Source organism: Galeopterus variegatus, unplaced genomic scaffold, assembly GCF_000696425.1.
Source record: "Galeopterus variegatus unplaced genomic scaffold, G_variegatus-3.0.2 Scaffold151, whole genome shotgun sequence".
NCBI lineage: Eukaryota > Metazoa > Chordata > Mammalia > Dermoptera > Cynocephalidae > Galeopterus > Galeopterus variegatus.
In genome coordinates this window covers 211,935-233,520 of record NW_007726262.1, presented here as the reverse complement: position 1 = coordinate 233,520, position 21,586 = coordinate 211,935, and the positions used below count along the sequence as shown (strand labels likewise).

Genomic DNA, 21,586 nt, shown 5'->3' with positions numbered 1-21,586 from the left:
CTTTTCTCTGACACTCAAAATACACTCTACTACCTACTTGCCCCTTACCTTTTCAAAAAAAGACAGAATATCTAAATAGAATTGCAAAATTGTATTACAATGTGGAATATCTTTCAAAGGATTTGGTTTTTATTAAAGCATTTATTTTTCTTTTTAAGTAATTTAATCTTAACACTGTCCCAGAAAAGCAAATGTATACATTTACAAATAGTTTGGTGTGGAGAAAATATATTTCAGCTCTTGGGTCGGAATGACATCTCCCTCCAAACTTTTTCTTTTAAAGTCTTTTCATTATAAAATGAAACAGAAAACCACACAAAAGAAATGTTGGCCTTAATAAATTATTCTAAGGCAATTACACTTGAAACATCCACAAAGTCATGAAACAGAACTTCACTACCCAGCCTAGATGCCCCTTCTATGTGTTCCGTGTTCCTTCTCAATCATAACTACCCCCCACCCATAAGTACCCGTTATCCTGACTTTTATAGTAATCGCTTTCACTTCCTTCTTTCTTTAACGGTTTTATCACACAAATGTGCACTCCTAGATAGTATAGTCTCCTCTGCCATGCACACACTTTCAAAAAAAATTTGATATATCTTTTAAATGCATTTTTTTACTTCACAATTTATCTCTTAAAGAACAGAGGCCTTTTGGCTAGTAGAGTTTCCCAGAGTCAGGACTTTAGAGATTGCATGCTCTCGGTACAGTTGAACATGTTCTTTTGTTCTCTGTTTCCTATAAATTGGCATCTGTGTTTTGAGGCCGAACTGGACTTAGGTTTGATCCCTGTGGCAGCATTTTAGATGGTGATGTGGTCTTCCCTCAGGAGGCACATATTGTCCAGTTCTCTTTTTATGATTTTAGGAGGTGTTGAGTATAATCTATTCATTCACATAGGTTTGCAAAAATTGAAATATTCTATCATTTCTTCTTAATAGTGGGATGCTTTTATATAGATTCACTTCCACTTATCTCTTATTTGGTTACCCAAATATCCACACTTAACTTTTTAAAGTTCCTTTAGAGCAGAAATCTTGCAATCATCATCTTCATAGCCCTTTTGGGGTTCTATACCTTTGGTATGTGGCTAGATGTTGAATTTGCAGATGAAACATTCCCTAAAAATGAGATTAAAAGGTACACTGAAGTCATACATAAAGCAGAAATATATTAATAAAGTTTTGATAGCAAATTGCAGCCACTAGAAACTAATAATTCTTGATTCTCTGGCTGATTATGTATTCAAGGTACAGTTTTTTGTTTTCTGCTGGTCATTAGCCTTTGTAACTTCCATGAAGAGATTATTAATAAAAGGTGAACAGATGGAACTGAAGTAAAAAGATTCTTGTGACTCTGTTTTAGATCAACATGCAGGGTCCCTCCTTCTCTGCTGGCCCCCCAAAGTCAGAAGTTAAATAATTATTTACATGCATATTTTAGTACAATTTTGGACTTCCAAATGAAGGTAATGATTTTTCAAAAAGTCTTATTTGATATGTCTACAGTGATCTAGCAATCATATAACCTAAAGCATTTAGTTAAAACTTTTTTTAGTAAATTTAATTATATTGAGAGAATTCAAAACTCTTGGGATTTTGATTTTTATATTTACTACAAATGTAGTTTTTTATATGATGATTGATAATAGCTATTATTTTATGAATATTTTCATTTTAAGATAGTATCAAACAAATATTTTGGTGTTAACAGCTGAAAGCATTCAAGATGCCTCCTGGAAGTGCTGAGGTATTCACCTGGAAGCAGTTAGTTGGAATTGTCATATGCTCAGTGGATGGCAAGAAAGAAGTTTGGGGTCAGATGACCTGGGTTCTCAGCTCACAAGCACCGCTTAACAGTTTAATGACAAAGTAAACACTTTGTTTATGTCTTGTTTTCCTAATGTGTAAATCTGAGTAATAAAATCTATCTCCCATGGTTGTTTAGAAGTTTAAATGATGTAAAATATTGGGAAGAGTGCTTTGTAATATTTACTGGTAGCAGATGTTGTAGTTAAGGAGATGTAGTTAAGGAGACTTAAATAGCCCACTTAATCAGATGCCCTTTGAATTGGGCATCACTACACCTGAAAACTGCAGATCTGCCAATTTGACATTAGAAAGGGTCTCAGCTTCAGCTACAAATACATCTCAGAGATTCAGAGTTCTGAAATATCTTAAGTTAGAAATGAAATGATAAAAATCAACATACACCTGTGCTTTCTGTGAATATTCCTTTCTTATACCTCATCTGCTTGATATCTACCCCCCAAAAGTACCAGGTCTGATATGCTGTTCATTATATGAAATTTAAGCAAAAAATAGAACCATTTAGTCTTAACTATTAATGAAAAGACATGTTATCATGTACTTATTTTGGGTGATGGGTAACAGTCATTTATTACTGTGTATCTTTCTGTATGCTTTTAAATTTCCAAAATAAAACTAATTTTTCAAAAAAAGGAAAAAAAAAAAAGACACAGTGGTTAGCCTGATTCTCCAACCTTTGGGCCAGATTTTTATATATCACAAGTCTGCAGAAAGAAATCTTTCCAGAAAGGAAGAATTTATTTCAATAATTGTCTTGCAGGAATATCAAAAGGTTTTTTCTTCTTTTGACTTGAACGCCATAACATTGTACTTTATAGAAGTGGAAATAAAGGCATTAATTTGAACAATCTTCTAGGCTACTTTGATTGTAAAGTTTAGATCATATAACACTTATTCAGATTGGTTTATATTTATTTATATTACTGAACACTGTGGCAGAAACAGTGCAAATCTTTTTTCACATTTCTTTTCCCCAGCACACAGGAAGTTACACCTCACAGCCTTCTTAGAGTCAGTCACACAGGGGCTTGTGACTAGTTCAGGTCAGTTAAATGTCAGCAGAAGTGAAAAGCCACTTAGGGAGGAAGCAAAGAAAAGCCCTTGCAGGAATCTCTAATAACTCTTCTGCCATCCCTAATGTGCTGGGAAGGCAGAGCCAGAGATGGAAGCAGATGGTAATACTTAGTCACCACAGAGTAGTGAGCTGCTCCAGAGAGTCACCTGACTGACAGGTGACTAGCGCAGCATCATAACCTAGCACGTCCTGACTCAGATAAACAGAGTACTGTACTGCATACTTTACAATCACTATAAATGAAATAGAAGAGTAGAAATAGGAAAGACCCTCTAGGCCTCTAAGACCAAAGTATAACATAACATTCATATTTTCAGTTTCGAAAATTAAAGTTGTTGCCCTTGAAAAAGCGACTTTGCTATACAAATATCTCTCAAGCATTTGCAACTTATTAGAATGAGTCAAACTATTTTCTCACATTCCTTCCACTTCAACTGCAATCCTAATCTTTGGACCCTTAATAGTTTTTAGACTCTCTTGTAAGGAAAAAGAAAATTGATTCAGAATTTAAGAAATCATGCCATTATTAGCTTATATGGCTTTGAACAATTTAAAAGTGGAATAGTTTGCATAATCAGTACAGTTACTTAATTAGTATAATTTTTAAAAGTTCAAAGGCCACTAGAACCATGACAGTAAGAACTTATGCTAATTTCTTTCCTTTTAGATTTTCCAGCATTCGTTTTTACAGGACATGGGTCATATATAGATGTTTTTGAGTGCTGAAATATTTTACTCATATCGCAACCAGTTTTGCAATAATTTGCTTCCAATTGATTTGAAATCTGTAATTCGACTTTGCTATAGCAAATAGTTTCATGAAACTCAAGGTTTGAGAAAAATGTGGAGTTTTTTTCTTCTTTTGGCCAGAAAACATATCCAGATAGAGAGTTCCAGACAAAATGTGTTTAGGGGACGCCAATATTCTTACTACCTCTGCCCCCCCCCCGCCCCCCCGCAATGTATGGGGAGATCGGGCTCCGCATTTTTCTGTAAGCATTAACTGTCCTGGGGCTGCGCGAGCTTATTTTACAATTCAGAAAACTACCATCGTTTCCGTCTTAGACCTTTAATAACTGAAAGACAGCATCCGCAGCTGAAAAGCCGACTCTACCCTGACTCGGTCTGCTGTGAAGCGCAAGGAGAAAGGGCAACGCCCACAGCAGCACGGCCTTCCCAGCGTGCCCCGCGCGGAGGGGACTCTTAATGTGAAGCGCCGGGTGACTCAGCCGCGTGGCCGCGCCGGCCTTGGCTGGGGGCGCGCGGCTGCGGCAAGGCCGGTCTCCGCAGCGGCTTTTGGCGGCGGGGCCTTCGCGCGCCTCCCCGGCGGATTTCGTCCCCGAGCGCTAGAACGCGGCAGGTAGCGACTAGTAAGTGGCGGCCTGGGCCGGGCTCGGGCTTGAAGACCCGGCAGGGCGAGGGTGGCGGCTGCCGAGCGTTGCCTTTGTGTCCGGGGTGGGGGTGGGGGGGCACAAAGGCAACACTGTCCTCCTCGGGACGCCGCTCAGGCGGACGCCGTGGTGGCCCGGACCCATAAGTCGGAAGGTCACGGGACTGAACGCGGAGCGTGGAGTGTGTCTGCTGATAGGTGACGGGCGACCGTTTTTGGATTTTACTTTTGTTTTATTTATTCTTTTGGAGGCTGTGGGACCTCGACCCTTGACCCTGCTGTTCTAACACCGTGCTGCGACCAGCTGAACCAGCTGAGCCCCAGGACGGGCGCCTGTTTTCGTGCTGAGGGTAAAGTCTAGTGATCGGGGGAGGGAGGTCGCCTTCTGCCCGAATGGCAAACACGGTCCCGGAGCCAGCTCAGTGTACCTCGACTGCTTCCTGCCGGCCTTTGGTTTATCCCGCCAGAAGAGAAATTACGGCAGCCCCGAGTGGTTACTGGCAAAATATTTGCAGACGCGTTTTTTTCTGGTAGTTAATTGAATTCATTAAAAATCATGTAGTTGGGCGGACTTGCTCCTAAACTCTGTCTGGAGCAGCGAGTGCATCTTGCTCGTCTTTTCACCCCTGCTTCGAAGTATTCCTTCCCTGCCACCCACAAGTTACTAGCTTTCATCGGTGGCTCGGTCTGAGTGAAAAAGAGCTGGGAAGAGCCTTAACCGGTAATTTTTTTTAAAGTTAAAACCTTTTGTAGCAGACATTGTCTTCAGGTTTACAAGCCAGCCCAGTTATGCACTGTGAGCAACCTTTATTTTGGAATTTGTGATTCTTTCTGAAAATTCCTGAGTTGAAGCGATTTATTTTTAAACAAGAATCCAGGCTGGCCGGTTTGCTCAGTTGGTTAGAGCTCTGTGTTATAACACCAAGGTCAAGGTTTCGCATCCCCTTACCAGCCTTACAGAAAAAAAATCTAGTGAACAAACAGGATAAACAAGGCTGCGAAGGAACTGTTTAACCTGCTTATGAAAATACCTTTCCAAGTCCTTTAATTGTGCCCCCGTTCTCGGTTAAACCACTGTCTGCAACTGTTAGCTGGGAAATTGAGGTGCTTTTTAATGGCCCCCAAAACAAAGTATTGTAGTAATAAGTCGGATAGGATGAATACAGAGTCTGAGAACTTCACCCTCAACTCCCTTAACTCCTTCAGCTCCCTCTCAAACGTCAGGTTGCTCCTTCGTAATGAGATTGCAGTACCCTAGCACCCTCCCAGAAATTTGATTCTAGAGATCGGTGATCGGTCTCTGAGTCTGTATTTTAAGCTAGCATCCTCTCCCTTGGTCTGTTACTGCTGACCCAGGGACCACACTTTAAGAAACACCATCATTGGGCTGGGCTGGGAATTTTTGAAACTGTCCAACTCCTTTATCCCTTTGAGTTATTCCTCCCCTGCCCCCAACAAGTCATAGGCTAAGAAATAAGAAACTCTTACTTCAGGGGTAGGAAATTATTTTCATGCATATGCTGATATTGCCTCTGTGGTTTAGATAGCCAGTGCCCGATTAATCTGCCCAGTTTCCTTCTGCGGGCTGCTTCCTGTATCATCAAAGCTTAAGCAATGCCATTAGTCCAAATCTATTTCCTCCCAGCTCAGGCAGTGTCCCTCCCCATAGAACCAGGGAAGCCAATGCCATCTAATTCCCATGGCGTTGAGCTCTCAGATTCTCTGGTATTTAGCAGTACCTGTAGCATTTATGAGGGAATTTCAGTTCAGCTGAACGTTAATTCAGTCACCAGATATCCAAGTAATACATAAGCACTGTGGTTGGTCATTTTATTGACAACATAGCACAGAGTTGCGTTGCTCCCTTGAGGCAAAAATGAGGGCTGGATAACCTGCACTGCTGCCAAAAGCTTTTTCTATTTCTTAGTCTCCGTTCAAATAGATTTGTAGAGGTAAGGTTAAAGTTGGGCCATGTGTTCTGACTTTTTTCCTGTCTTTGGTGTCTTTTTGATGTCTGATTTGTCTTTTTAATTGATCGTTTTCTTTTGATTCACAAAATGTCTTTCCTTCTGTATCCCTGGGCTTCTTGATTGTTGTGTCTCTCTCTGGCCCCCAGTCTAACTGTGCCCTTCCTTGGCTAACTGGAGTAAAAAGTTTAGGGGAATTGTTTGAACACTGAATGATTTCTAGTTGGAAAACCAAGAGTCATGGAAATATGAGGCTTAGAGATATAAGAGAACTTATTACAAATTTATCTAGTGCAGTCCTCTCATCTTTCAGATAAGGAATCTGAGATGGCAGAGTGAGGACCCTTGACTCCTAGCTCAGTGTTCTTCCAACCAAATCTTCTCAAGAAACATGTTTCAAAAATGGAAAAGGTCTAGAGAAATTAAATTATAAGTAGATGAAGAGAATGGAGAGACTAAAAGAGCAGTATTATCTGGAAAAATGGAGATTGAAGGAGAATATGATCTAACCATATAAATTATGAAGAGTGGGAGTACTAAAATAAGCAACTCTTTGAAGCTTGAAATAAGTAGTGAACAGACAAATAAGAGCAAGCAAATAGCTATCTTGTAAAACTCAAGACATATTATGAGCTCAAAATTTTATAAAGATGCAATAAAGGTTTAGATAAATACTTTGGTGATTTTTTTTATTAGATTTTAGATGCTTCAGCAATGTTCAGAATCTTTTGAAGTTGTCATTTTAAGTATACTGTTGTCCTTACCAAAAGTTATTATGTATCTGTGATAAAATATAGGACATCTAACTACTAATCTGATTCAATATATTTCTTTTTTTCTTTTTTGTCTGCTGGCCAGTGCAGGATAATTCGATATATTTCCTAACTTTTTATGGGAAATGAGATTATTGGAATAGTACATGCATTTCTGCAGTAGTAGGAAGGAAAGAAGTATGGATGAAAGAGGGCCTCTAATATTTTTGCTTGGAGTCCCCAAATGAGACATTGTTGGATTATTCTTGTGTATACATGAAAGTAGTAGAAATAGAAATAGTAAGGGCTTAATAATTAACATACATTGTGTACCAGACACTGTAGTAAGTGGTTTTACCTCATTGTCCCATTTAATTATCTCCATGTTATAGATGAAGAAACTAAGACACAAATTTGTCCAAAGTCATATAACTAGTAAGTGGCTGAGCCAGTGTTTAAATTTAAGTCCACCTGACTTCAAAGCTATGAAAATTTATGCTCGATAGTGTCCTAGTAGTACTTTATTGAATAGTATAAGAATATGGGCTCTTGCCTGCATTCAAATCCTGGCGTCTCCATTTATTAGCTTGGGTGAAGTACTCATCAGTTTCTATGCTTCTGAATAGACAGTAATAGTTCCTACCTTAGAGGGTTTTTAGGATTGGGTTAATTCATGTAATGTGCTTAGAACTGTGACCGACAAATGGTAAGTTCTCAGGAAATGCTGGTCATTATTTTAAAAAATTATTATAACTTATTTCAAGATACTATTTTTGGATTCAGACTATCCTATTATTTGAAATCCTAAGGTTTTAAGATAAGTATAAATATAAAGTAAACTTCATCTCTGTTCTTACTAAAATGGGAGGAGCTTTACTAATATTTTGGAAAGCATTGTGATGTAGTGGAAAGTTTTGTGACCCAGGACAGAGGGTTTGCTTCTAGTTGTCTCTGCTAGCTCTATGATCTTAGGCTCAAAATTTCTTTCTCATAGAGAAGGTTGTAAGAATCAGATGAAGTAACAAATATGAGTGAAATTTGAATTTCATATGCTACACAAATGTAAAGTACTGTTATAAAATCATGGAGGAAAGTAACAATGAATTATTAAGTAGATTATTGAAAGTTCAACTTCTTTAGACTAAAACAGCTAGTGATTTATACATCTATATGAAGGTCAAGAGTCTACCATAAAATTGTCTAAGACGCATTCCATGGATTTGTCCCAAATCTCTTTTTTGGTGAGGGAAGGTGAAATTTAAGTTTTGTAGTTATATCTATATATTAGGTTCCTAGGGCTGCCTAACACAGGACCACAGACTAGGTAGCTTGAACAACAGAAATTTTTTTCCCACAGTTCTGTAGGCTAGAAGTCCAAGATCAAGGTGTCAGCAGGGTTGGTGTCTTCTGAGGCCTCTCTCCTAGGCTTGTAAATGGCAGTCTTCTTTTCCTGTATCTTCACATGGTTATCCTTCTGTGTGTGTCTGTGTCCTAATTTCCTCTTAAAAGGACACATTGGATTAGGGTCTACCTTAATGACTTCATTTAACCTTAATTACCTCTTTAAACGCTCTGTCTCCAAATATAGTCTGAAGTACTGGGGGCTAAGGACTTATTAAGTCTAGAACTTTCACCTTTTCACTTAAAGGAAGCTTCACTTTGGCATATCTGAATCACCACCATCACTCCTCTTGCGCTTTGGGGCAATTATTAAGTAAAATAAGGGTTACTTGAACACAAGCACTGGGATATGCCACAGTTGATCTGATAACCAAGCCAGTTATTAAGTGACTAACAGGCAGGTAGCTTAGACAGCATAGAGTCACTGGATAAAATGGACAAAGGGATAATTCACCTCCTGGGCAGAGACAGACATTACTAGATTTCATCATACTCTCAGAACAGCGTGCAATTTAAAACTAATGAATTGTCCATTTCTGGAGATTTCCACTTAATATTTTCAGGCCTTGGTTGATTTTGTGTAATGTAAACCCAGAAAAAAACCACAGGTAAGGGGGGACTAATGTGTTTAGAACTGTGCTCACTATTGAGTACCCTAAGAAGCACATTATGCCTCTGCATAAATCATTGTATTATATTTAAGGTTATCAAGGTTATCCTGTTGGGCTGGCCAGTTAAGTTCAGTTGGTGAGTGTGTGGTATTCGGATCCCTGTACCAGCCAGCTAACTCTGCCCCCTTCCGCCAACCCCCAAAGATTATCCTGTTATTTTACTGAATAATCTATTTGAGAAACTGTTTCATATACTTAAATTCCTTATTCACATGATAAGCATATTTCTTCTTTAAATGGAAAAATGTCAGACACTTTTATGTGGTAATGTATTGTTTTCTATTTAAATTTATAAAATTTTCTCTTAAACTGTTTCAAACATTCTTTTTAAAAAAATTCTAATGATTCCAACATTTTCTTGAGGAGTTTCCTGTTTTTAGACATATTTTCCTTTTTCCTCATTTTAAAAGTAATAACACATTCATTTTAGAGATTTTGGAATAGTCAGTAAAACAGTTTTTTAAAAAATCACATGTGATCCTACAATTAAGAGAGAATAATATTTTAATCTTTTTCTATGAATACATTTATTCTTTCATCCTGCCTTTTTAAAACCTAATATGTCAACACAGTTTCATGCTATTAGCTATTATATTTTATGTATATGGATTTGATTTTCTAATAAATTGTTTAGGATTTTTATGCTTATGTTCATGAGAAAGAGTGGCCTTTTTAGGTAATGTCTGTTTTTGTGTCAATATTATGCTAGCCTCTGAAGCAAATTGGGAAATATTCCCTCCTTTTCTGTTCCCTGGAGGAGTTTGTGTAAGATTTATGTAATTTCTTCCTTAAAGGTGTGGGGAGATTTGCCATTTGGTCCAGAAGCTTTCTTTATGGAAGGGTTTCAATTATATTTCTTTGCTAGATATAGGATTTTTCACATTTTTTTTCTATGCCAGTTTCAATAAATTGTGGTGTGTTCATTTCATCTAAAAATTTTACTTTATTGACATAAGTTGTACAGAATAACTTCTCATCTTTTTATAGTTTTATAGGATCTGAAATGATAGTCCTTTCATCATTTGTGATAATTATGTGTGTCTTCATTTTCTTTTTTTTAGCAACATCATTGAAATATAATTCACATAACATATAGTTCACCCATATAAAGAGTACAGTTCAGTGGTTTTTAGTGTATTCACAGAATTGTGCAGCCATTACCATTATCTCTTTCTTGATCAATTTTGTAGGGCTTATCAATTTTCTTAGTATTTTTTAAAAAGCCAACTTTCGGGTTCATCGATTTTTCTCAATTGAACTTTTGATGTTCTTTTTCATTAATTTCTGCCCTTATTTCTTTTCTTATGTATTCTTATATATTGCGATTTCTTGTTTTGACCCAGGGTTATTCAGAAGTATGTTGCTTAATTTTCCAACATTTGGGGATATTCTATTTTTGTAATTGATTTCCACCTTAATTCCATTGTGTTCAGAGAACATAGCTGGATAATTTCAACCCTTTGAAATGTATTGAGACTTATCTATAGTCAGAATATGATCAATCCTGATTGATTTTTCAAGTGTATTTGAAAAAAATGATATTCTGTTTTTGGGTGCAAATTAAGTCAAATTTACAAATGTTGTTATTTAAATCTATATCAGAAGTGTGCAGACTACCGCCCACTGCCTTTTTTTGTAAATAAGGTTTTGTTAGAACACAGCCACACTTACTTATTTACATTGTATATGGCCACTTTTGTGTTCTGATAGCATGGCCCACAAGACCCAAAATATTTACTGGCTGCCTCTGTACCAAGAAAGTTTGCTACCCCTGTTCTAAATTCTTACTTTGGAGCTCCCAGCTGAAAACTTGGGGTATTCATGGAATCCTTCCTCTTTGGTAGGCCTGTTGCAGCTTTTGTCTCCTTAGCACTATGAGGCTGACAAAACCTCTGCTTAACAACTTCTCAGCTGCTGCTTTCTGCTCAGCTTCACAGTCTCTTGGCAGCTGCTTCCAAATTGGCAAATATCTGGAGGGGGAAAGTGGTACAGAATGTCCTGCTTATTTTATTTCCTTTCTCTATCTGTCATTGTTCCACTAGAGAAACAGAACCAGTAGTGTGAGTGTGAGTGTGTGTGTGTGTGTGTATACACACACATACGTACTTACATACATATATATAATATATACATACATATATAAGGTTATCTTACTGAAGATAAGGTATTTAAATATATAGATGTGTGTGTATATGTATTTATATATATACAAGGTATTTATTGCAAGCAATTGGCTCGCATAATCTTCGGGACTGGCTACACAAATCTGAAATCCATAAGGTAGGCTGCCGTCAGGAGGGGCAGGCTAGAACTCTTGGGCAGGAGCAGCAGCTACAGTCCATGGGTGGAATTTCTTCTTTCTCAGAGAAGCTTCAGCTCTGTCTTTTCACTGATTGGAACAGGCCTACTCAGATTATCTAGGATAATCTTCCTTACTTAAAGTGATTATAGACTTTAATCAATCACATCTATGAAATACCTTCATAGCAACAGCTAGATTAGTGTTTTAATAATTGGAGACTGTTGATGTATAAAACTAACCATCACACTTTCTCTCCAGGAATTGACTCCTCGAATCATGGCTACCTTACTAGTTGTCTGATGCCTTCAAACAGATGTTGTTGTTTTCTGTTTTACCTCGCTTTTCTGATTGTCTTAATAGGAGGTTTAGTCCGATAGAAACTTGTCCATTATAACTAGAAGCAGAAATCCCAGGGTGTTCTAGAAAAATGTTCTAAAACTTTTTTTGATGCTTGCATAGAAATTCAACATTTGAATTGTACATAATTTAGCTTATTTCCATTTCCTCCATTGTAAATTGTTGTGACGAACATCTTTATATAAAAAATTTACTCATTATTATTATAACTATTATTCCCATTCAGCAAACTTCTAAAAGTAAATTTTGGACCAAAGGATGGGCACATTTTTTTAAGGCTTATGAAACATGATGCTAAATTACCCTCCAAGGGACAGCCCGTGGCTCACTTGGGAGAGTATGGTGCTGAAAACAGCAAGGCCACAGGTTCAGATCCCTATATAAGGATGGCCAGTTGCTCACTTGGGAGAGCGTGGTGCTGACAGCAACAAGTCAAGGGTTAAGATCCCCTTACCGGTCATCTTAAAAAAAAAAAAAATTACCCTCCAGAAAAGTTATACCAATTCAAGTACAGTGAGTGCCTTTTTACTCTAATCCTACCATATACTGCATTATACTTTTTCAGTCTGCCAACTGAATGAGCAAAAGGTAGTATACCACTGTGGTATGCTATTCTGAATTAATGAAGATACTCTGTAATCCTTTGAATCATTATCTGATGCTTTTCAGAGACTCCCACGTTATTTCCATCTGTCATATTGTGGAATTTAGAATTGGGAATGGTTACTTGTAATTTTGCTAATGCTGAGCATTAAAGATGGCTTTGCTATTTTTAAGGTGTGTACTCTTAATCGAATGTTGAGAGGTCTAGAAACTATTAAATGCAAAACTGTGGCAAGACTTTCTCAGTGGAAGAAAAAAATTTGTCTTTCCAAGGAGAGCTGTTCAACATTAGAGTGAGCTGTCTAAAAAACAGATTTTATTTTTAAGTAGACTGGAATAAATTAGCAGAGGTGATTTGTAGTCTTAGGAGGAAGATGATTTGAGATCCCAGATTTTGAGATTCATGATTGGTAAAATTGTGTGTGGGGGCAGAGTGATTAGGAGATCAACATAAGGTTGCCAGAATTTTATTTTGTCAGGTGAACACATTTTACACTTAGTTCTTTTCTATAAAATAGCCTATTGTGTTGACTAATACATTTAAAATTTTTAAATTGCACTGCCTTTTAAAATGTTATCGTATATATCCCTTGGATCCTAGAAGTTTGTCAGTAAGTTATCCTTAACAGGATCCTGTGTATCTCTTCCTTTAGCAAGTTTTAGGTAATAGCAAGCAGAGTATCCTGGACATTAGGGACCTTATCTTGGAGACTGTACCACATGTTGACCGGCTTTTTCTTAGGAGTCATGAGCTTTGCTTTGTTTATTATGTGCCTTGGAGTGTTTCTAGTTTAAAAAAGTTATTAGATGACTCTAACTAGTTAAATACAATTAAAAGATGAAGCATCCTCTGTGGAAATTGTAGAATTTCATCTATACAGTTATTAGGTAATAAAGTTGATAGAAGTTACAGCAGAATTAGGTAAGATCTTAACTTGAACTCAGATTATAAAATCAACCCCCATCTGGAGGTAATGGATTTAGAGGTCATCTGGTAGCAATTATTTAAACAGAAAAGGTGCTAGATGTGCCCATTGTCAGCACAGAAAGGTTATCATGGCCCCAGATCTTGAGCTTGGAATCATATCCCTAACCCTGTGGAACTTAGAGATATAACAGGAGTTAAGCCTGTAAGTAGAAGCAGCACATGATGGTAAACAGCATAGACTCTTAAGCCAGAAGCCTGGGTTTGAAGGCTGGCCCCACTACTTGTCAGCTTTGTAACTGTGGGAACTTTCCTTAACCTCCTTCTTCCTCATAAAGTTTTGAGTATTAAATTAAATAATATTTATAAAATACTTAAACAATGAAAGTTTAAAGTCCATTTGGACTTAGGATATAATGTTTGCAGTTATTTGACATATTAAAGAATCTTGGCAGATTAATTTGTGATTCTCATTTAAAACATGTTCTTGAGTAATTGGGTTTAGATTTGATTATTAGTTTAAGGATGCAAGAAAACTTTGCTGAGTTTGAAAAGAGTGTTATATTTAGGAACTCTTGATATATACTATATAAGTTTAATTTTTTAAGATTTACTAGAGCTTTAATTAGGTAATCTGGCTGATAAAGTTATTAAAGAAACTGTTTAAGGGACTTTAGATTGTTTAACTGTAAACTGAACTTAAGGTCTTGAGTCTTAATATATAGTCTTTTATGTGCACAAAAGCTGTCCTTGACATAAGTGATATTGACAAAAAGGTAGTAAGAGTAGTAAGTTAGGGGTGTTAAGTAGAGGAGACAGTAAAACTTATCCAAGCAATTATAATCTTGTCACTACTGTCATTGTATTTCTATCTGCCAGCTTGTTAGCCTGGCCTCAGTGATTCACAGAGGAGAAGGAAGGAAAAGAAAGGGGAATCAGAGGAGCTCCAGCTTTCCTGTGGAATTTGAATGCCCTCTTCTCTCCTGCTTCTTTTTTTGTTATCCTTTTCTTCCAAGGTAGATATGAGGAACAGAAGTGGTCCTGGCAACAGATAACTTTAAATTTTCTGGCTTACCCAACTTGTGTAGTTTTTTGCCTTAAATTCTATTTTGTAGGCTATTAATATAGCTTCACCAACTCTCTTTTGGGTATTTGTTTCTTTTTCCGTCCTTTGCCATTTTACTGTTGGGTTAGTTTCATGTATTTTCATAAACCCTTGTGGAATATTGTGATGATAACCCTTTGTAGTCTGTTAGAAATATAGTTTTTCAAGTCTATTGTCTTTGTTTACGGGATCCCTTGTCATGCAAAAGTTTTAAAATGTTTTTTTGTAGTCAGATTTGTCTTTCTCTTTTAGCTTTTGAGTTTTGGTCTTGATTAAAAAGACTTCCCTTAACCCTAGACTGTGGTCTCCTAGAATATTTTTAGAAAAGAATATTATTGTGATTCAGCCTATCATCCATGAAATGAGAAGATTGTACTGGATCAGTAGTTCCCAAATGTAGCCAGTCAACAGAATCACCTGAGGAATTGTTAAAAATTCATATTCTGCAGTCCCACCCCAGTTTATGAAGCAACGTCTTCGATGTGGGAGAAAAGATATTTCAGTATAAAATAAGTAAGGAAACCCTGTGGCATTAAATTTGAATTGGAAATATCAGTATAAACTCATGGTCTTTTTTTTTAAATCCCCAGCTTTGTCCACTGAAATGGCCTAGAGGTAATGATACCCCAGTAGCAGTGAGGACACCTATTGCTCAGATAGGCACAAAAAGAAAAAGCCTAAAAAGAAAACAAGAGTCCAGTTGGGTAAATTTGATTACGGATTATATGTTGATGATGTTATAGAACTGTTAATTTTCTTAGGTGTGAAAATGGTACTGTTGTGAAAATTCTTAGGATATGCATTGCTGAATGAAGTACTAGGGAGGAAGTGTTGTAATGTCTATAACTTTCAAGTGATTCAGAAAAATATGTATGTATAGAGAGAAAGAGTACAAATGAGGCAGGATGATCACTGATGAATCTAAGTAAGTGATATATAAGTACCAATTGTAATGATTTTCCAGTTTTTCTCTAGATTTGAAAAGTATCAAAATAAAAAGTTGGGGTGAAATCTTATCTATACTTCAGAGCCCAACTCAGATTTTGTCTCTTTTTGAAGTCTTCCTTTTCCCAACCACACTAGCTAGAGGTGACTTTCTAATATGAATTTTAAGAATTTTTATGTTTATCTTATGGTCCCAAACCTGAATGCATATGAGAACTGCCTTAGAAGTTGTCTTTTTCTTTTTAATTACACATTTCCAGACCTCAGTGTAAGCCTACAGAGACAGACTCTCAGAGGATAGATAGGTCTAAGAAGCTGCTACCACTGGTCTGCACTACTCATTCTGTATGTATTACTTAAGTAATTAAGATATTACTTATCTTTTTCATATATCCCCACCTAACAAGTTTGGGAGCTGAGGACCAGCCCTTGAAAGTGCTGCTCAATTCTTTGTGTCCCTAGATGCTGGTACCATGCCTTTTACATAGTAGTAATTTTTGTAACTATATGTCGATAATCTGAAGAAATTACCAGGAACTTCTCTACAGCTTTAAAAGAATAAAAGACACCTAGCTGATAAAAGTGTTTAGTCAGCACAGAAGAAAGATCCAGTTATATCATTAGAAAGCTGTGTAGTGTTTAGTTCTAAAACTACGGGTTTGGTTTACAGAAATAACATGTTTCTTATCAATAAATGTTTAGGATTAAAGGTTAATAGTGGTTTCATAATTGAGTTTCATTACCTCTTCGAGAACCTGCTTTGCTTTAATCTGGTGAGTGGTCTTATCATCATATCTTGGTTTTTGGGGGGCGGGGGGGCAAATGGCCAGTAAGGCGATCCAAAGTTACTGTTTAGGTACCTTGGTGTTACAAGGCTGTGCTTTAATGAACTGGGCTAACTGGCCAGCCTTTTTTTTTTCTTTTTTTCTTTTTTTGGCTACTGGCCGGTACAGGAATCTAAACCCTTGACCTTGGTGCTACAAGGTAATGTTCTAACCAATTGAGCCAGTTGACCAGCTCATCATCATATTTGTTGGTCATCTCATAGACTTCCTGGGAGATGTGAGCAAGTCATAAGAAATGTCCAGTGATTCTAATCAAGCCTGACAAACTTGATATGAATAAATTGCTGCTGCTACCTATATCCACCCAGCATGGGGTTTTCCCTCCCATCTACCCAGAATGTTTAAGGTTCTCAAAGGTGAAATTTTGCAAGTACTGATGAAAATGAATGACTTTTTAAATGACCACATTAAAAAGAGCTATCATATTTCACTTATTGGATTAGCAAAGGTGAAAAAGACTAAAACATTGAGTGTTAGTAAGGGTTCTGGAGAATGGATATTCTGTGCTGCTGAAAGGAATATAAATTGATATATTTATAGAGGACAATCTGGCAGTACATATCAAAACTTAAAAATTATTGGGCCGGCCCGGTGGCGCACTGGATAGTGCGCCGCTTGGGAAGCGCAGCGGCGCTACGTCCGCCTTGGCCGTACAGCAGATTTGAATTGGAAATATCAGTATAAACTCATGGTCTTTTTTTTTAAATCCCCAGCTTTGTCCACTGAAATGGCCTAGAGGTAATGATACCCCAGTAGCAGTGAGGACACCTATTGCTCAGATAGGCACAAAAAGAAAAAGCCTAAAAAGAAAACAAGAGTCCAGTTGGGTAAATTTGATTACGGATTATATGTTGATGATGTTATAGAACTGTTAATTTTCTTAGGTGTGAAAATGGTACTGTTGTGAAAATTCTTAGGATATGCATTGCTGAATGAAGTACTAGGGAGGAAGTGTTGTAATGTCTATAACTTTCAAGTGATTCAGAAAAATATGTATGTATAGAGAGAAAGAGTACAAATGAGGCAGGATGATCACTGATTTAAAAATTATTTATACCTTCCTATAGCAATTTTACTTCTAGGAATTTATTCCAAGGAAGTAATGGGGTAGATGCCCAAAGATATGCATCGTTTATTTTTTATTTATATTTTTCTATATTGACTGAATTTTTTTTCAATGAGCATATTTTGATTTTACAAGCAATAACAACCAATAATGCTGGTTTTGTGGGGGGTTTTTAATGGAAAAAATAACCATTTAATCAGGATTTTTGCATTACTATCATAACTCCTACTTGGTAAGAACTGCAGCAGCACTGACCCTGGAAACTATTGGTTTTCTCTTTTAATTTTGACAAACAATAGAAGGTATTCTAGAATTGGTAATGGATGAAAGACTAGATGGTTTGGGGCAGGGAAACAATGTGATGGGATGGAAAGAATATGGGAATCCAGGGACTGAGGTTTAAAATCTGACTCTGCTTCTTAGCTAGAGTTGTGATTGGGGCAAAGGGCTAACCTCTCTGAGGCTTGATTTCCCCTGTTCCCCAGTCAGTAAAGTGAAACTAATTAAAATATCTATCCTGGGGTTGTTTTTGGATCAAATAAGATTAGGTTTGTAAAAGTTCTTTGTAGACGTACAGGGCTCTCTGGTGTGGGAATAGTAACAATATTATTTTTGAAAAAGATTGTGCCCTTGCACTATTAACAGTCTGAAAGCATTATGCTTTGGAGGTACAGCCATGGTGATTGTCCCACCCCCATTCCAACTGGTTTTTAAAAAGCTAAGTAGTTTAATGGTAGGATATGGAACTTAATGGTTAATGGAACAGTGATTTGGGTAAATATCTTGTTTTCTTCAGAAATAATTGATAAGAGGACATTGCAAATAAGAAAATACATATTTAGTGTCTAGAGATAATTTTAGATTCATATTCAAGATGATTATGTTCTAGGGAGAAACCAGTGTGTCCTTTTTTAGGTCCAGAGCATATGTGGAGATAGTGTCACTATCAAAGATTTTATGTAAATTTTCCAATATGGAGTGATTATGATGCTAAATAACTTTGCTATTCCAGGTCAGCAAAATCAAGACTTAACAAAATGTGGGTCTCCATGGGAGGCTTGTGAAATAAATAACAAAATATATACTCGTATAGCACCTTTAGAGTATATAAAATGCTTTCACATAATGTGTGGAAGTGAAGCTCCAGCTGGCTTGCTGGATGTTAAGTTTTCTCTGCTTCACAGCTGCACAGTGTGAGTTCCATTATTAATATATTTTTAACTCCTGGTTCTTTTCTGAAGCAGTTTCTTCAGTTACTGTTTAGGTGTGCCAGGGTGTGGTGAACTTTTGGTTCTTGTAATTGTACATTGCTGTGATTTTCAGGATTGTGTTGACCAAAAAATAGTTTTGTACCAATAGAAAACTATATTGTTGAGCTGGTCGGTTAGTTCAGTTGGTTAGTGTGGTGCTGATAATACCAAGGTCTGAGGTTCGATCCCTGTACCAGCCAGCAAAAAAATAAGAAAGAAAGAAAGAACTATATTGTTGAAGTGCTTTGCTTATTTCTTTTCTTTTCTTTTTTTTTTCCTTAGATCTGTTCTGAGGATCAAGATTCATTTGGGGGATGGTTACAGAATTGAACCATGGTAGGCAATGAAAATATCATTCAAAGTTGAATGAAACATCCATCCTGGAATGGAAGTAGACTCTTATTGTTATGTTTAAACTAGCTGCTCTGGTGTATGTTGAAGAATTTAGTGTCAGTTTATTTCTTAGGTTTCATAGGTCAAGAGATTTTTGTTTTATCTTTCTGGGACTATAGAGGAATTGGTGTTTATTAGGGTACTTTGGTACTAGATTAGGTGACTTCTTAAAGTATGTGCCATTAAACATTAATTCTGGGAGAGTTTCTTGAAAAAAGTAGTTCTGAGGCCAGATGCATTTGGGAAAACTCTGCAAGCTGGATCTCTTGTAGTACACTCTGATCTTGTTAATAGATAAGTTAGAAATAACTTAAATATTCATAGATAGGAGAGTTGAATCATAGAATACTATACAGCAGTTAAAAATGAATGAACCAGGCTGGCCTGTGGCTCACTCGGGAGAGTGTGGTGCTGAGAACACCAAGGCCAGGGGTTCAGATCCCATATAGGGATGGCCGGTTAGCTCACTGGGTGAGCGTGGTGCTGACAACACCCAAGTAAAGGGTTAAGATCCTCTTACCAGTCATCTTTAAAAAAAAAAAAGAATGAACCAGATCTTGATCTTTCAACATGGATGGTTCTCAAAAACAATTTAGAAAAACATTACAGAATGAGAATAATGCATATCGTATATAGTTTGTATGTTTTTTAAAAACTATATGCTTTCCTCAGTATATCTGTGTAGAATAAATGCATTTCTATAAAGTCTAAAAGGATTCATACCAAGCAAGTGGTGATAGTTACTTGGAGAAGTAATTAAGTTTGGGAATGGTGATCAAAGGGTCCTTTTTTGCCTTATCTGTAAGGTTTGAATTTTCTTAGAAGGGAATATATTCATGTATTATTTGTAATAAAAATTAAGTACAAATGTCTGTTAAGTGATCAGAAAGTTACTTTTTTGCCCTTCTTGGAGATGTCTATCCTGCTGATTTCCAAGTACATCTACTTATTAATTCACTGCATACAAATTAAACTGAATTTTGAGCCCTAGTACTATAAACTAGGAAGGAACTGTTTTCACTCTATTCCATTATAATGAAAATATTTTTCCTTACATTATAAGGATTAAATGAAGAAGCTTATACAATCCAGTCCATGCAAGTTCTTAAGAGACAGGCTTATTCAAGCTTATTGTGTGTTGGTCCAAGAGATCTTTTGGAGAGCAACAAAGAAAAGTTTGAACTTGGCTCTTGAGCAGCTAGTGAAGAGTGGAGAAGCAGCAGCTATAGGTAGAGTAGAACATTACGGTTCAAAACCAATTAAGCTTAAAGAAGTAGACTTCCTTTTTGTTGGCAATGCTCTTTACAGTTCCATGGACCTTCTTTATCTTGTTCTCTAGACTTGATTTTGACATCTGAGTAAAACTGGAAGGCACTGGTTGTTCTGTATGACTTACTGATCACTAGGGATCAGTTTTAAGTGGCTGCATTTTTTGTAATGTAAGTATGTTTTTTCTTTAAGAAAGAGTAATCCTGAAAAAGCTGTAGCCACATATCAGATTTTCTTTCGTACCTCCACTTTATTCCTTCCGTTTGCTTTAAGTTGTAAGAGCCATTGACTGAGAATAAAGATTTCATCAAGTGAAAATATCTCTTCTTTAAAATGATTTATTTTCAGGCACATGTATTGATCCATCTTTTCAAAGTGGTTATTTTTATATTTCATCCAAGTTAAAACAGGGACTAAACTGATCAACTTTTTGTTAAAAAATATTTTACCACGGGTTATGAAGGATTGAAAATTCACATTAAAGGTGTTTATTGGCACCCACTACATGCCTCTTATGTCAGGAAATTCAGACTATAAAAACATGTTACTGTCCTTGGTGAGCTTCCTGCTTCTTAAAATATTGTTAAGCATGCAGTCCGTTTGTATACAAATTATTGATGATTTAAGATGATCCTTCTACGAGATTGCCAAGTGGAAATTAATAGAATATAAACCGTGAGTGTTAAGTAGAATGAACTTCAGGAGTAGTTGGGCAGCCACTGAAGATGGAAGGCTTTCAGGGTGCAATTAACCAGCAGAAAGGTATGAAGCCCCCTGCATGGCTCCTGTGGCTTGTCCATTCTGCCTGGTCAGTGAAGGTCTTGCACATGGCAGTCACTCATTGTGTGTTCATGAGGATTGTGCACTGCTTGGGGGAGAGGTTGATATGGTCAGGTTTACAGCCACTGTGATTTTGAGGTGGGCTTTGGGAATTGAGCATAAAGTACAGAGGTACAAAAAGTGAAAGAAAGGGGAAAATAAAAAGGAAAACTTGAATATTACAAGTTTGCTTTTTTTTTTTTTAAATAGCTCAGGTGACTTCTCTCATACTGGCATTATAGTTATGATTGTTTTTAATTTTCTGGTGCTTAATTGTTGCAGGAGTGCATGTGTCAGTTTTCTTTAATCAAATAATTGGACTCTTCTCCCTTTGTGTCTCTGTAGTATAAACAACACCAAATTATTGCACCACCATTTAATATTGTAGAATTGACCATGAATGTGGCCGAAATCAGTGGATTTGATGTCTGTTTATAGATAAATCTTAAAATTTTTTTTTGTCTTTTTTTTTTTTTCGTGTCCAGCAACGGATCGCAACCCTCAGTGTCGCGCCCGTACCGGACCGGCAACGGGATCGCAACCCTCGGTGTTGCGTCTGCACCTCGCTCAGCCAGTGAGCGGGAACCGGCCTGTATGTGGGATCCGAACCCTCGGCGGG

The 21,586-nt window shown here is 36.9% G+C and overlaps 1 protein-coding gene across 2 annotated transcripts in view; it reads left to right on the top strand.

Annotated features, from left to right (window-relative positions):
- The first annotated feature begins 4,743 nt into the window (after positions 1–4,743).
- Positions 4,744–21,586, top strand: part of KCTD20 (potassium channel tetramerization domain containing 20) — a 32,426-nt gene continuing 15,583 nt past the window's right edge. Inside the window, exons 1-2 of one of the 2 annotated variants that reach the window (XM_008591864.1) lie at positions 4,744–5,018; positions 18,769–18,822. The gene's annotated coding sequence lies outside the window, so the exon portion shown is untranslated. Of the gene's footprint in view, positions 5,019–18,755; positions 18,823–21,586 lie in introns of those variants that run through there. The other variant, XM_008591867.1, reaches the window with a different exon arrangement.